Here is a 13,955-nt window from a genome sequence, read left to right as displayed (position 1 = left end):
GCTAGCAAACCCCTAACGGGAGGACTGCCCCAAAGCGAGCTCCTCGAGACACTCAGAAAAAAAGCTTCCAACGTCCGGGAGAATAACCTTCACGCCAGAGCAGTGACACATTCTTGAGTGGTTTGGAATTACCAGGGAGATTTTAGAGCAGACATACAAGAAATCAAACAAGAGAAAGAGAACTCGATTCGTCTATGGAGGATGATTAAACATAACCACCCAAAACAAAAAAGTCTCAAATAGCCTCCTCCCCACAGCCAGGGAACCCCAGGAGCAGGTGCCCACCCCTGTCCCCTGACCTTTGAGACTACCTCCTAAATAGTGGGGACCTCAAGTGCTTCCACCTCTGTTTCCTTCTGGGCCTTCTCCTTAAGACCCTTCTCTGGTCTTCCCCCAAGATGCGGAACTACCAATTCTGAGACTTGTGGTTGAACAAAAACATATTCCCCACAAAAGAAGTTCACCTCAAGATCTTGCTCCCCAGAGAATCCGTGGTTAATTTCAGGTGTAGCTCCTACTATTTTAGCTAATTGTAGAAGACAGAAAGAACCAGGTTCCAGTTGATTCGGCTTCCCTGCCAGGTTTAAGAACCAGAACTTTCTATCCAATGGGGCTGGCCTTGGACAGACCTGTAGTCCATCGACTTTGCAAAACCCCTTTCCCCGGACTGCACGGGGTCCTCCAGACTCTGCACAGAAGTAGTAGAGATCACCAAGGTTCAGAAAAGGAATCTCGCTAAACTTCAACACGGGGAGTAAGAACCACTCGCCGAGGGCCGAGTCCCCAGGGAACGTCGCAAAGCAACAGTTCTCAACGGGGAGCAAGCTCGTCCCCACTCTCTCCCCCAGGGACACTGAGCGATGTCTGGAGACATTTTTCGTTTCAAAACTTGGCTGGGGACGGGGTGGAGGCTGTGACTGGCATTTGACAGACAGAGCCCAAGAAACTGCTAATCACCCTGCAATGCACGGGACGGGGCCCCACAACCAGAAATGATCTGGCCCTTAAACATCAATAGTGCCAAGGCTGAGAAACTCTGGCCTACAACAAAGGCACTTGAGGTCCCCCCGGCATCCAATCTGGAAACACGACGCCTCTGAGCATCTTAGTTAAGAGGGGCAAAACATTTCTACACGCACACACAGGTGCAAAGCTTTGCAGCTTGGGGAGGGTTCATCAATCCCTGCTGCCCATTCATGAACACCCCTCAATCCCAGACACCCAACGATACTGAGGTCAGATACTCTTTTTAGGGCGAATTCCAATTTTTTTTTTATCTTTATAAGTAAAATAACTCTGCTCGAAGAACCTTTTGCCTATATGACCTCATTGAAACCCTGCACCGCCCGGTCAGATCGGGACTATTCACACAACCACCACGGGACAGAGGAGAAGACAGAGATAACTTTTCCAAAGTGACGCAGGCGGCACGTGGCAGAGCCGCAGGGACGACCCCCAGCACTCCAGGTTCGGAGCCCCCCTCGGGATCACGCAGTGAGCGGGATCCCAGCCAGACTGCGCACCCGGCTCAGCCTCTGCACGGAGACGTCACCAAAGGTACCTGGCCGGCCCTCACCAGTGACAGTCACTCCCCTGGAAGAAGCGCGGACGGACGTGGACGACACCAGGTGTGGAGCGGAGGCAGCTCCCTCCTCGGGCACAGGCCCCTGCGGGACGCCGACCGGAACCGGGGTCTCTCCCAGGTGCGGCTCGGGCAGGCTGGCCGCCTGGGGCCCTCGGTCTGCGGCGGGGAGTGTGAGCAGGGCACGTGGAGCAGCAAGTCAGCACCAAGAGCTGTCACCTGTGCACGCACCATCAACAAGCCTGCCCGCTGGGGTCCTGCAGGCCCCCTTCTGCGCTCCTCGGGGAGGCCAGCAGTCTGCCCACGCCTGGAAATGAATGGGAACGAGAGTAAAGGCGAATGCCCGAGGCGGCCTTATTTTTCCTGCATTGAAACCTCTTCCCGGTCCCCTCCGTCTCTCTCTGCTTTCGCTGCATAGCAAGAGGCTGGCCGCGGGCCAGGCGGGCGAGCCGTCGTGCAGGACTCCGCCTTGCCGTCTCCTCCGGCTGGACGCCGTGGCCTGGCACGGACCCCGGGCGCTGGAATCTGAGCCCCAGGGGCTCATCCTGTGTCTCCACAGCCTGATGGTGGCTCTTTTGGTGGATCACCGTTGAAACCCCCCATATCACAATGACACCTGTGCAAGCTGCTGGAGGCCTGTGACAGCCAGGAACCTGCCTCACCCAAACCGTGTCCAGAGGCAACTGTGTGTTACAGTTTGCAAATACACACATTCCAATCTAAAATTGTTTCAGAAAACAACAGCCAACCAGAGTTAGCAGATGTCACCCATTGGTCACAGGTGCACCAAGGCCAATTTTTGTAATGAGTGAAGCATTAGCGTAAAGCTGGGCTTCCCACCACCCTGCTACTCCTTTTGGGCCCCTCCCTCCCTGACATGCCTCCCTTCTCCGGGTATTCCTTACCGACACAGGGCAGTCGTGTCACCAGAACCAACACGTCGCACTGTCGGGCGCGTCTCGACAACTAGCAGGAAAGGCATCGTGCTGTCCACAGCTGGGCCGCGTTCAGGCTCTTCCCTGGGGAGGCCCCGGCGCCTCTCCTTGGCCGGAGGTCTCGTCCCCGTGGCTGGGCAAGGGTGGCTTTGGAAAGGAGATGGAAAAGGGCCGGCTCAGGACGGGGCCCTGCGGCCGAAGCTGATTCCCCTGACTCTCATCCCCTAAGGGCAACCCTAAACAGGCTGGGAGGGATGAACCCCGACATTTGATGAGGCAGAAAAGGCACACGAAGGGGAAGTGAATGTGTCAAGATCACACAGCCAGTCTCGGCCGCTTTGCATCTCTGCACTGGCAGCCTCCTCAGAACCTTCTTACTCCTCATCCCGCGGAAAGCAGGCTGTGTGGACAGGCATCTCCTCTGCCCTGAATCTGGCACAGGGGAGCTGCCACCACCTGGAGCTCTGAGCTGTTGGTCCAGAGGGACCCACGTGGGCTCCTTAAGTGGAGCCCGAGTGCCCTCTGCTGGCTGACTGCTGAACAACACAAACCTCAGGTCTAGGTGGAGCCCGAGTGCCCTCTGCTGGCTGACTGCTGAACAACACAAACCTCAGGTCTAGGTGGAGCCCGAGTGCCCTCTGCTGGCTGACTGCTGAACAACACAAACCTCAGGTCTCACCAGATATTTCTTGTGGTTCCCGCCCAGGAGAACCGAGGGCGGGATTCAGAGGACCCCACCCCCTTCCCGGGGAAGTTCCTCCTTCTGTTCTGTATAACCTCAGGGGAAGTTCTGCTGATGGAAAAATCATGCCCACCATGAACAGGACATTTCTTCCTTCCTATGGCAACCCTGAACGTACCCACTCAGCACCAGCTATTGGTGGCTTTCCACGCCCCAGCCAGCGGGACCGGCACTTTGGGGCCCAGAAATGAGCAGACGCTTCCAGCCTCCTTGCAGTTTCTCCAGTGAGGCAGATGATCGAGGGAACATGAGGCAAAGATTTGACAGAGTAGAGTACGGTGGGCTGGGGGAGCAGGAAGGAGCACCAAGTGGCAGGGACGGCCATCACAGGGGAGATGGTGGCAAAGATGGTATCTGGGCCGAGCTTTGCAGAGGAAACAGAGGTAGGCCTGGAAGAGAAGGGAAAGGCATTTCTGACAGAGGGAACAGACACAGCAGGTGCCCACACTTTCCCCTGTCCCAGCTGCTTCCTCTCCCCCCTCCTTTTCTCCCTCCCTCTCTCCTGACTCAGCACAGGTCACAGCAGCTCTGCACCTCGAGAATCTGCCCAGCTCTCCCAACACCACATGTCTGGTGGGGTTCGCTACAACACTCCCAGCCTCATACCTGGACCCTGCCAATGAACACGTGGTTTCCTGAATCCTGCACAAGCCTAGCCACGGTCTGGACACTTGAGAATTCAACACTCAGAAAGTGTGTGTGTATATACTTGCCACAGGGGATTCTGGAAAGCCTGAACCACCCTCTCCCCTAAGAAAGAGAACCAAGCCCAGGGGAAAAAGACAGGTGCAAAGGAGTCACACCTGCAGGAGTTTCTCTGTGGGTTCAAAGTTCATGCTCAGCCTGCTGGCAGAGGCAGGGAAAGGGAATAGGGAGGGGGCCTAAGAGCCACAGTGTCACGTGGAAGGCTCAGGACTGTCTGTGTTACAGTGTTTGTGTGGCAGCTTTGACCAGGATGGCAGGGTTGGTCCTGAGCGACGTTTCCCAGTGGGCAGTTGGGAGCCACTCAAGGCTGGGAGTGGGAAAGAGACGTTATAAAGTGTGCTTGGCCAGGCGTGGTAGCTCACACCTGTGATCCTAGCACTCTGGGAGGCCGAGATGGGAGGATCACTTGAGGCCAGGAGTATGAGACCTGCCTGAGCAAGAATAAGACCCCGTCTCTATTAAAAGTAGAAAATTTAGCCGGGCCTAGTGGCGCATGCCTGTAGTCCCAGCTACTCAGGAGGCTGAGGCAGGAAGATCGCTTGAGCCCTGGAGTTTGAGGCTGCGGTGAGCTACGGTGTTGCCACGGCACTCTAGGTAGGGCAACAATGAAACTGTTCCTTTTTTTTAAAAATGTGCTTATAGAGACTCCAGAGCGAAGGATGTCTCTGTCCCCTGCAGTGATCAATCAGCAGGGAAGGGCAGGGCGGCCCTGGCACTCCAGCTCCTGCAGGGGCCCCTGGGTCCTGCCCGAGGACCCACCCTGGGGACCAGCTGCCTCCCTGGCCTCGGGACCTGCCTCCAGCCCTGGCAGAATTCTTCCTCCCAGGCAAGCAAGAGGGCAGTGCCCAGCCAACTTCAGGCCCCAGGCAGCCTCAGCTGGGGTGGGTCCCCAGGGGATGGAGCACAAGCTGGGTCCCCAGAGCCTGGGTCTTCACCCTGAACCTGCCACTTGACTGCTAAGGACCTTTCAGAAAACCCCTTTCTTCTCAGTCTCCAGGGCCTTCTGACAGGCAGCCCAGCCCGGCAAAGCCAGCAAGAACCTTTCACTGTCCTCGGCGGGCACTCCAGGCTTTGGCGTGAGACTGTCACTGGAAACCGAAACACACACGTCAGCCCTGGACTATGGCGCCTCTGAGCGCCACCTGCTCTGGCCGGCGTGGATGCTGGGACCCGGGCCCGGCCCTTGGCCCCCGTCCCCACCGCCCCTCCAGCCCCGGATGTCCTGGATCTCCCCTCTACCCAGCCACCTGGAGTTTTCCCTACGCATGCGGTCTACCCCCAGGACTCTGGGACTGAGGCCTCTGTTTAAGGGTTATCTTCTGCACCAGGGCAGAGAAGGAGCCCACCCATGGTGGGGGAGGGGGGACGTCCTGGGGTCGCAGGGAAGCCCGTTTAACGTGGGCAGCGACACTGTTTTCTTGCTCCTTCCGCTGTTCCCATCTCTGCTGGAGAAAGGCCTGGAGTTGCAGACCTGACTGTGAGTGAGCAGTACGGCCACGAGAGGGCAGCAGAGGCAAAGGCTTTGCCCACGTTCACGACCACGAGGGGGCAGTAGAGGCAAAGGGTTTTACCCATGTTCACGGCCACGAGGGGGCAGCAGAGGCAAAGGTTTTTAACCCACGTTCACGGCCACGAGGGGGCAGCAGAGACAAAGGTTTTTACCCACATTCATGGCCACGAGGGGGCAGCAGAGGCAAAGGCTTTGCCCAAGTTCTCCAGAGCTTTACACACTACTGATACCAGGTTCCCACCCCCCGCAAAATTCGGATTTAATGGCCCAGGGTGCGACCCTGACGTCAGGCAAATGGAGAAGGAAGTGGAAGAGCGGGAGCAGCAGCCTCTCAGACACTTTTGCCGCTGGGCTGAGCCGAGAACCGCAGGGCCAGGCCTCCGCCAACTCCAGGCGTGGCTCGCGGACCGCCAGCGTCAGTCACCCAGGAGCTCCTAGAAACGCAGGCTCGCAGGGCCCAGCCCAAACCGGTGGAAGCAGAATCTGACATTTAACAGATTCCCCTGGGGGATTCATGTGCACATTACAGTTCGAGAAACTTCTGGTCCTAGTTACCCAAAAGGCTCCTGGGAGACTCGGGTCCGATGCCATATATCCATGGTTTACAGATGCGGAGATTCGAGCACAGAGGGAAGAGTCCGTTTGCTCAAGGTCATTGGGCAGGATGGTGCAGACCTCCTCTAGACCCTGACTCCAAATCCAGGGCTCTTTCTCCCGCAGCACCCTGCTCCTCCAACGGAGGGGCGGGGAGGGACTGGGCACAAGATGGCTGTATGTGGTGGCTGGAGCTTGGTGGGGTCTTGGAACTTCCCCAGACCTGTCAGTGGGGCCTTGCGGGGATCTCAGGGATGGCTCAGATACTGTCTCTGGCTAGAGGAGCTTCTGTCCTCAGATCTAACTCCAGACGGACACAGGTGGTATCAGCCAAGCATGACTTTCACCTTGAGTCACAGTGAAGAACCGTCTCTAGGAAAACAGAGAAAGAAGAGAAAGACCAGTACAGCTATGTCACCTGGGAAGAATTCCTGCGGTCTGGGCTGTGCGGGAGGAGGGGGTGTTAGACTTTAGGAGCTAGTGGAGGGAGGACCTGTATTTCAGACCAAAGACCAAGATGCATGAAGGATATAATTAGGCAGGAAAGGCCTACAGGATAGGTAAGGGCTGGGCAGCAGTGGCAGATAAAGCCGGGATGGGACAGGGGCTTGGAGCACTGACCAGACCCTGAAAGCAGGCAGAGCGCTTTTGGCCAGGTAAAGCCAATTCAGACCTTGGGCTGGAGGCCACAGGGAGCCACAGAAGGTGTTTGAGCTGGAGAGGAGTCTGGGCTTTGGAAAGACCTTCTGGTGTTGATCCTGTTGTGTACTGGAGATGACACAAGGAGGAAGAGGCTACAGGAACCCTCATCCTGGGAGCTCACTGAGGACGTGGCTTGAGGCACTTGAATCTCAAGGTCACCAGCATTTGCCAGAGCCTTGGCCCCTGGCAGATGCCCTGCAAATGAGCATCTCTAAGGGAGACCAGCCTTTAACCCAAAGGCCCTTTAATTATTAAGGTCCATATCAGAACGGGAAACGTAAGCCATACTCTGGTGACCTTGAGCTTGTTACATCCCAGAGTGGGGATAACAACAGAAGTTCCTTCATAAGGTTACAGTGAGACCTGTCTGTGACAATCTAGGTGACGTACCTGGCATCTAGCTGGTGCTCGGTGTTGTGACGCCTCCATTCTGCGTGCTTTCCCCCAGGCGTCTGCGACTGCGCATGGCCTTATTTTCAGTAGCCCCTGGAGTGGCTCCTCCAATCTCTTCTTGCCCCTGATTAACGGCAGCCTCTGTTCAGTGCTTTACACATATTACTTTACATCCATGAGTTCGTTTAATCCTGCAATAATGCTTTTCAGTGAGTTTGATTCGTTGCCAGATTTAAAGGTGAGAAAATTCAAGGACAGAGCCGGCACCCGAGGACCACAGGGATGGGAGTCAGCCTGTTGGCCCAAGCACCTCTGCTAACCGGTCCCCTCCAGGGCCCGCAACGTGAACCTGCCCAGGACTCTGCCTCGGCGACTCCACACTGTCCCCCTCCGTAACTCCTCCTCCGGCAGTGGCAGGGCCACATTGCAAGTCTGGTTCTGAGCTTTTGTGACCTATTAAGGGAGGCTTCTCCTTTGACCAAGGGACGCACGTGTCCCGAGGCCAGAGGGATGGAGCCACGTGGACACCTGTGTTTCCCCTGAAACCCAGCCAGCCCCAACCTCCAGCCCCCAACTCTAGGGGGGCAGCTTGTCCCTAGTCCCCCCGATTAGTGATCAGCGCACCACGGTCGTTGTCTCCGGGAGTCCAGGTCGCCGTGGCTCTGCTGCTCTCCCAAGCACGGGAAGTACAGGACTCACCTCTTCCAGCCAGTGTCCGCCCCCAGCTTGCCTCTTTGAGGTCACAGTCCTGTCCTCTGTCCCTCAACAGTCCCTCCCCAACAGCCGCCTCGTCCCAACGGTCCCCTCTGCTCAGATCCGCTTTCCAACTGCCGTCCGCATGCCCCACATTCCGACAGCCCAACGGCTCAGCCCGCCCTCCCCAGGCTCCAGCCCACCCCCCAACTGAACTGCACCCCACTCTGCACCGACAGATCAGTGCCCGGCCTGTGTCTCTCTCAATGGACCGGAAACTCCTTGGGGACAAGAACGGTGCCTTCTTATTTTTTTGTCCACAACACTGAACACAGTGACTGGTGTGTGTTTGAGGACCACTGTAATAGGATCGTGTGATTTGTCTGTTCCTGTCTTTTCTTCTTTCTTTTGGGTGTTTCATCCCCAGTCCCTCAATTTTTAAGAGTTCTCGACATATTAGGGGTATTTCTTCCCTTTGTCTGTGGTATGCGTTGCAAATATTTTCTACGAATTTTTCAGTTGTCTTTTGACTTGTCCTTTTTTTTTTTTAAAGAAATTATTATTTTCTTTATGTGGTGTTGGATTCTGTTTGCTAATATTTTACTTGGTATTTTCCATCGATATTCATAAGTGATGTGATTTTTAATTTTCTTAGTGACTTGTCATCAGGATTAGGTATCAATATTATTCTTGCCTCATACATAAAAAGAGAAAGTTTTCCTTCATTTCCAATAATCTGGGACAATAAGGGGATAGACCCTGAGAATGATCTGACACGTGAAGTTTTTGGTACAACGCTTCTGTGCAAACGTCTGGGCCTCATGCTTTAATTTTTTAATTATTTTTGTAAAATTTTTATGATAAAGCATTTCAAACATACACCAAAGGAGGAATAGTAAAACGAACCTCTGTTTCTCATCACCCAGCCTTAGCAATCATCAACATATTGTCAAGCTTGTTTCGTTTATACTTCCCCATCTCCTCTTTCTCCCTGGTTATTTTTAAAATACCTTCATTTTGACATAACAGGACAATAGATTATTTGTCCATAAAAAGGAATGAAGTATTAATACTGATAAAAGCTATGACAAGGATGAACACAGAAAGCAGTATAAGTGCCAGTTACAGAAGACTACATATTGTATGATTGCATTTATATCAAATGTCCAGAAAGGGCAAATCTACGGAGATAGAAAGTAGACTCGTGGTTGCCTAGGGCTTGGGGTGGAGGGCGGGTAATGAGGAGTGACCCTAGAGGAGGTCGACCCCCTAGACCCACCTCACTGGCCAGAGGACAAATGTGGAGTGTCCGAGCAGGGGCATAGCCAGGGAGAGGCCACGAGAATGAGGTCCCCACTGTCCAGTGTCTGGGGACGCTCCAGTAACCTCCAGCGTTTTTGCCTCTTCCCCTTGAGGGAGGCCGCAGCTCATGGGGACATGGGCTGAGGACGCAGGATACCCGCCCCCCTAAGACTCCTCTCCTGTGGCCATTCCTTCTGAGGCCACAGACAGACAAACTACTCCTCTGTGGAGGAAAGTGCCGGAACAGAAGCTGGCCACAGCTGAGGCAGGGACACCTGTGTCCTCTCTGCCAGTCTAAGAAGCTGCCCCAGTGACATTCCCCTTTGCAGACTGTAGAGCCTGGGCTTCGGCTGAGAGAAGGAGGACAGTTTTCCTTCCTGACCCAGAGACCAACCGACCCCTAGAAAGAACTGACTTCTCAAAACGTATCTGAAGGAAACGGGGGATGTTCAAACTACACTGCCAGATTTTGAACAAAAGATCCAAGTTCAAGGACATTCTTTGAGGCCATCAGGGTACAAAACAGAAATCAGTCTGAGGAAGTGCCTGGGCTTGAACACATCAAGTTCAATTCTACTGGGCAATCTGCTCGTTCACTTGGAACCCGAGAAGCAAGAGAAAATAGAGACGCTACGAAATATTACAAGATTTTACACGAGACTGAGTGACGCTTTCCAAGGTAAGAAGAGCTTGAAAGAACGTAAACGTAAAGGAGGGGCACGCAGATCTGACCTCCGCTGGGCTCAGGAGGAAGATACGAGGCTTTGGAATTGCAACAGGAAAGGGAAGACAAGAGAAAGTGGCAAACCGGCTTTAATGACTTGATCGAATGCTGTGAGCCATCTTCAGAGAGCCCTCCAAGTGCTCTGTGGCAAGACTCAAGGAAACGCACTTGCGAAAGGCGACATCATGCCCGGAGAGGCGCCGGCAGCCCCGGCAGAATGATAAATTGCAGTTTCCGCCAACAAGTCAGGTGGCAGATGACGTTGACCGAGTCTCTGTTAACCCCCATGGGAACACGCACACAAAACTTCCAGGCAAAAACAGAGAGAGGCCGTGTCAAGAAGGCGACACCTGGAAGAACAAGAAAAGCGGTTGACAGAAGGTGACCGTTCCGTGCACGAGGCCAACGCTCTCCTGAGCACGACTGATGTGACATCCGTGAAGAACATCAGCAGGACACCACAGCTCTGCAGAGCAACGTGGCCCTGAAAGAGAAAGAAGGGAATGAACGAGGTGGCAGGACGCAGCCTTCCGAGCGACGCCGAGGGACAGCGTCGGTGACGAGGGGCTGGCAGAGCGGTGGCCGTACTGAAAGAACATCTCTTCCCTTCATGGGGCCTACGTTCTCCCGGAAAATCGACACAAAACCCCACAGAGTCCGAATGAAAACCATCAGCCAACACGGCATCTTCAAAACCAGGTCACTTTGCAAGAAAAAGGCAGGAACCAAAGTAGCAAAATCTTCCCCCCAAAAAGAAAATAACCTAAACCCAAGACCTGGATTTTAAAAAATTAGAAAAACAAGGCAGCCCCGGTAAATTCCCCGAGCTGCGTTCCCAGCAAGGACACCCATGAACCCCACTTTGTGACACAGGATGTTAAAAGAGCACCTTGCCACCTCGAGACATTTTAGGACGAACATACCAAGAAAGAGGGGGACTTTTCAGCACACCGTGTCCCTCCCAAACATCTCTGAGAAGTAGCTGTCATCAGAGACTTCCTGCAAGACACCCTCAATCGCCAGAGTGCTGGCCCGACCCCCAGACCACGCGAAGTCTCCCTCCCGCCACCCCTGACCAGCCGCCCTGTGGGGTCATCCTCTTCCCACCCGAGGAGCCCCGTCTAGACTGGGCGCCTCAACCCCAGTTCCTAGGGGTCGTCCGACCTGGGGGGCGGCGCGTGCCTCCCACCTGGAACAGCCGAGGCCCCACCAAGAAACCTTTCTCTTCTAAGGAGCTGGCTGTCACAGGCCAGCCGTCGTTTCCGTGATGTCCTCGATCACAACAAGACAAAGATGCCCACTGCACCGGGGAGGCCACCGCCCCAGCCTCCTGGGCCCCCTCGCCCCCTTCTTCTGCCTGTGGTCCCCGTTCCACCTTCTGGAGATGACCCACTCCGAGCCTTCCCCAAATAAGAACTTCCCTCCGCCCAGGAGGGTACATGAAGACAACAATCTGAGGTTTGGGGTTTAACAAAACTGTTTTGTCCACTCTAAAGACCGCCCGCCAAACGTCCCCCTCCACTAGAATGTCCTGCTTCTCAGTTTCGCTCCTCCCAGCTCGACGGCAAAGGAAGGAGAGCTCTGCACTGACGTCGCTCCTGCAGCGTGGCAAGTGGTCCCTAAAACCCACCAAGCCTCTGCGAGAAGTGTGGCGAGCACCAGCCCCACAAAGTGACACGGGACAAGAAGGGCCACGGATTCTCCGCATGCCCAGGGAAAGCCGGTGTCGTGACGGGAAGCAGAGCGCCTACGACGGGCAGACTAAGCTGATTTTCCAGGAAAAAAGGCTAAAACTACAGAGGAGATTGTGCCGAGGCTGCAGCGCCTTGCGCTGGGCGGCAGATCTGGGAGCAGCCGGCTGCGAGGAGACGCGGGCATTTTGGACTGGGAAGAGCGAAGAGGAGAAAGGGCCAGGTGATTCTGTTTTAAGCGTCATGTCTTATTTTATTATGAAGACCATAAAATCTTGAGGGGTGTATGTCCACTTCAAAAAACAAAACAGAAATGACACATTTTACAGTATAAATAAATCCTTTTTGGTGGATGGATAGCAAGTGTGCCTCAGTCACCCTCATGGGAAGCAGAGGGATGTGACAGGTGGGACTGGGATGTGGCAGCTCCATGGGGTTCCCCTACTTATTAGCAGGGTCCCTTGAGAACAAGTGGCCCCTCGACACCAGGCAGTGGGGGGAGGGGTGCTCAGCCTGGCCAGGAGGGAGGGTGCTCTGGCTCGGAGTAGCCACCACAGCCAGTGACCAGGGACAGCTGCTGCTGCCTTCTTGTGCTAGGCATGTTCTGTGCCCGCTATAATGACATCTCTCTTAGTATGGGGCAGTGGGGGGGGTAGATGCAGGGACGATCGCTGTTTTATGGGAACACAGAGGTTACGACAACTTGTCAAAGGTCACATGGCTAAGGTCACTTGTCAAAGGTCACACAGCGGCCCTGGGGATGAACAGAGGCATCTCACTCCAGCGACTATGCACAGTAGCGTCCAGGACGCTGGCACAAACGACAGGACTAGGTCCCCACTCTCCATGTGGCATGGCCACAGCCAAAGGAGAACTGGTGGGATGCCGGGTCCCAGACCAGGCTGGAAGAGACCGGGCCTGCCATTTCATAGAGGAGAGACAAAGGCAGAGAGGGAACAGAGGTTCTCATGATCACAGGGCCACAGTGTCACAGCTAATCCAGGTCCCCCACCCAGGCAGGGCCTCTGGCATCCACGGCCATGCGTTTGGGTGTTGGAGGCAGCGCGAGGCTGCCCCCTGCAGGAAGGGCCGGAAACTGCAGGCGACCCTGTCCAGAGCCCCCGCACAGGGTGACCGCACAGGGTGGCTGCAGGCGGGAGCCGGAGCCTCCCCTCCCCCATGCTCTGAGCACGCGGAATGTGGGGTGCTCAGACCCGGGCTGGCTCAGACCCTGTCCCCAGATCAGAGGCCCCAGTCCGATGATGGAAAAGACAGGGCCGACACACGGGGAAGAACTGAGGGCCGCGGCAAACCCCAGGGCAGTCACGCAGCGCCCTAGGAGCTCAGAGAAGGGAGAACCAGGGTGACCAGTGGGACAAGAGGTAACCTGACACCTGTGCCCAGTGGGGGACGGGAACCCAGAAGAGAAGAGCAAGTGTGTGTGAGGAGGTGAGCGAAGGGGACCAGTCCCGCCAGGTATTAGATTGTATCATCACGCTGGCGAGAAAAACAAAAACGCCTCAAGGGCGCCCAGGGTGAATAAGCTGGCAAGTCCAAGGTCTCACCTGTACCGGTTTGGGGTAAGTGGGACGGGGCGGGGACTCGCGGCCGCAGCTTCCCTGGAGGGGACAGGAGGAAACGCGGCCTCAGGCGGTGGGGCGCTCTGCCCGGCCTCCCGTCCCGGCCTCCCCTGTGCCCGCTGCCTCTTCTCCTAACAAGGCGGCGCGCGGCCCTGCCCCGAGGCAACGGCGCGACTCGTGGGCCCCGCCGCGACGTGCCCCTGTGTGCGGCCAGGAGGCACAAGGGCCCGAAAGAGACGCGGGAAACACAAAAACACGTGGGTGACAACTCGATTCCCAAGGCCAAGGGAACCACAACCCGCTCCCTCCGCGTTCCTGCTGAGTTCACCTCCGAGAATCTTCTGGAATCTTCCCTCCCTCCACCGAGCCCGCGCCTCGAGCCTCCGCCCCCGCCTGGCTTCCCTGGGGGTCCCCACCCGGCCGCGCGCGGGGTCCGCGCGCCCCACGTCGCACGGTGACCCCGAGGGCGCCGCCTCCCGGGGACCCGCCGCGGCGGCTTCCTTCCCGCCGCCAGGCAGGCCGCGCGGCTCCGGCCAGAGCGACCCGCTCCCCCACGCCCCCCGCGTCCCCTCGTGTCCGCGCGGGGACACCGCGCGCGTCTGCCGCGGAGGCCGGGAACCCACCGGGTCTCTGTGCCGAGAGAGAGGGCGACGCTGCGGAGGCGGCTCGGCGGGCGGAAGGGGCTGCGGCATTTTCCCTTCAGAGGTAGGGCTGGCGCCACCGGCAGGGGCCCTCTTGGCGCAGTGGGCAGCGCGTCAGTCTCATAATCTGAAGGTCCTGAGTTCGAGCCTCAGAGAGGGCA

At 56.2% G+C, this 13,955-nt stretch overlaps 1 long non-coding RNA gene and 1 other non-coding gene across 2 annotated transcripts; one reads left to right on the top strand and one right to left on the bottom strand.

Annotated features, from left to right (window-relative positions):
• Positions 1 to 5,980: 5,980 nt before the first annotated feature.
• On the bottom strand, positions 5,981 to 7,969 carry LOC105859078 (uncharacterized). The gene is made up of 3 exons (XR_012913638.1): positions 7,863 to 7,969; positions 7,161 to 7,354; positions 5,981 to 6,440 (listed from the first exon to the last, which is right to left on the bottom strand). It is a non-coding gene; the product is annotated as an uncharacterized LOC105859078 (long non-coding RNA).
• Positions 7,970 to 13,882: 5,913 nt separating this feature from the next.
• On the top strand, positions 13,883 to 13,955 carry TRNAM-CAU (transfer RNA methionine (anticodon CAU)). The gene has a single exon. It is a non-coding gene; the product is annotated as a tRNA-Met (tRNA).

Source organism: Microcebus murinus, chromosome 20, assembly GCF_040939455.1.
Source record: "Microcebus murinus isolate Inina chromosome 20, M.murinus_Inina_mat1.0, whole genome shotgun sequence".
Taxonomy (NCBI): Eukaryota; Metazoa; Chordata; class Mammalia; order Primates; family Cheirogaleidae; genus Microcebus; species Microcebus murinus.
Note: the sequence above shows the minus strand (reverse complement) of the source record. Positions and strands in the feature narration are given on the sequence as shown.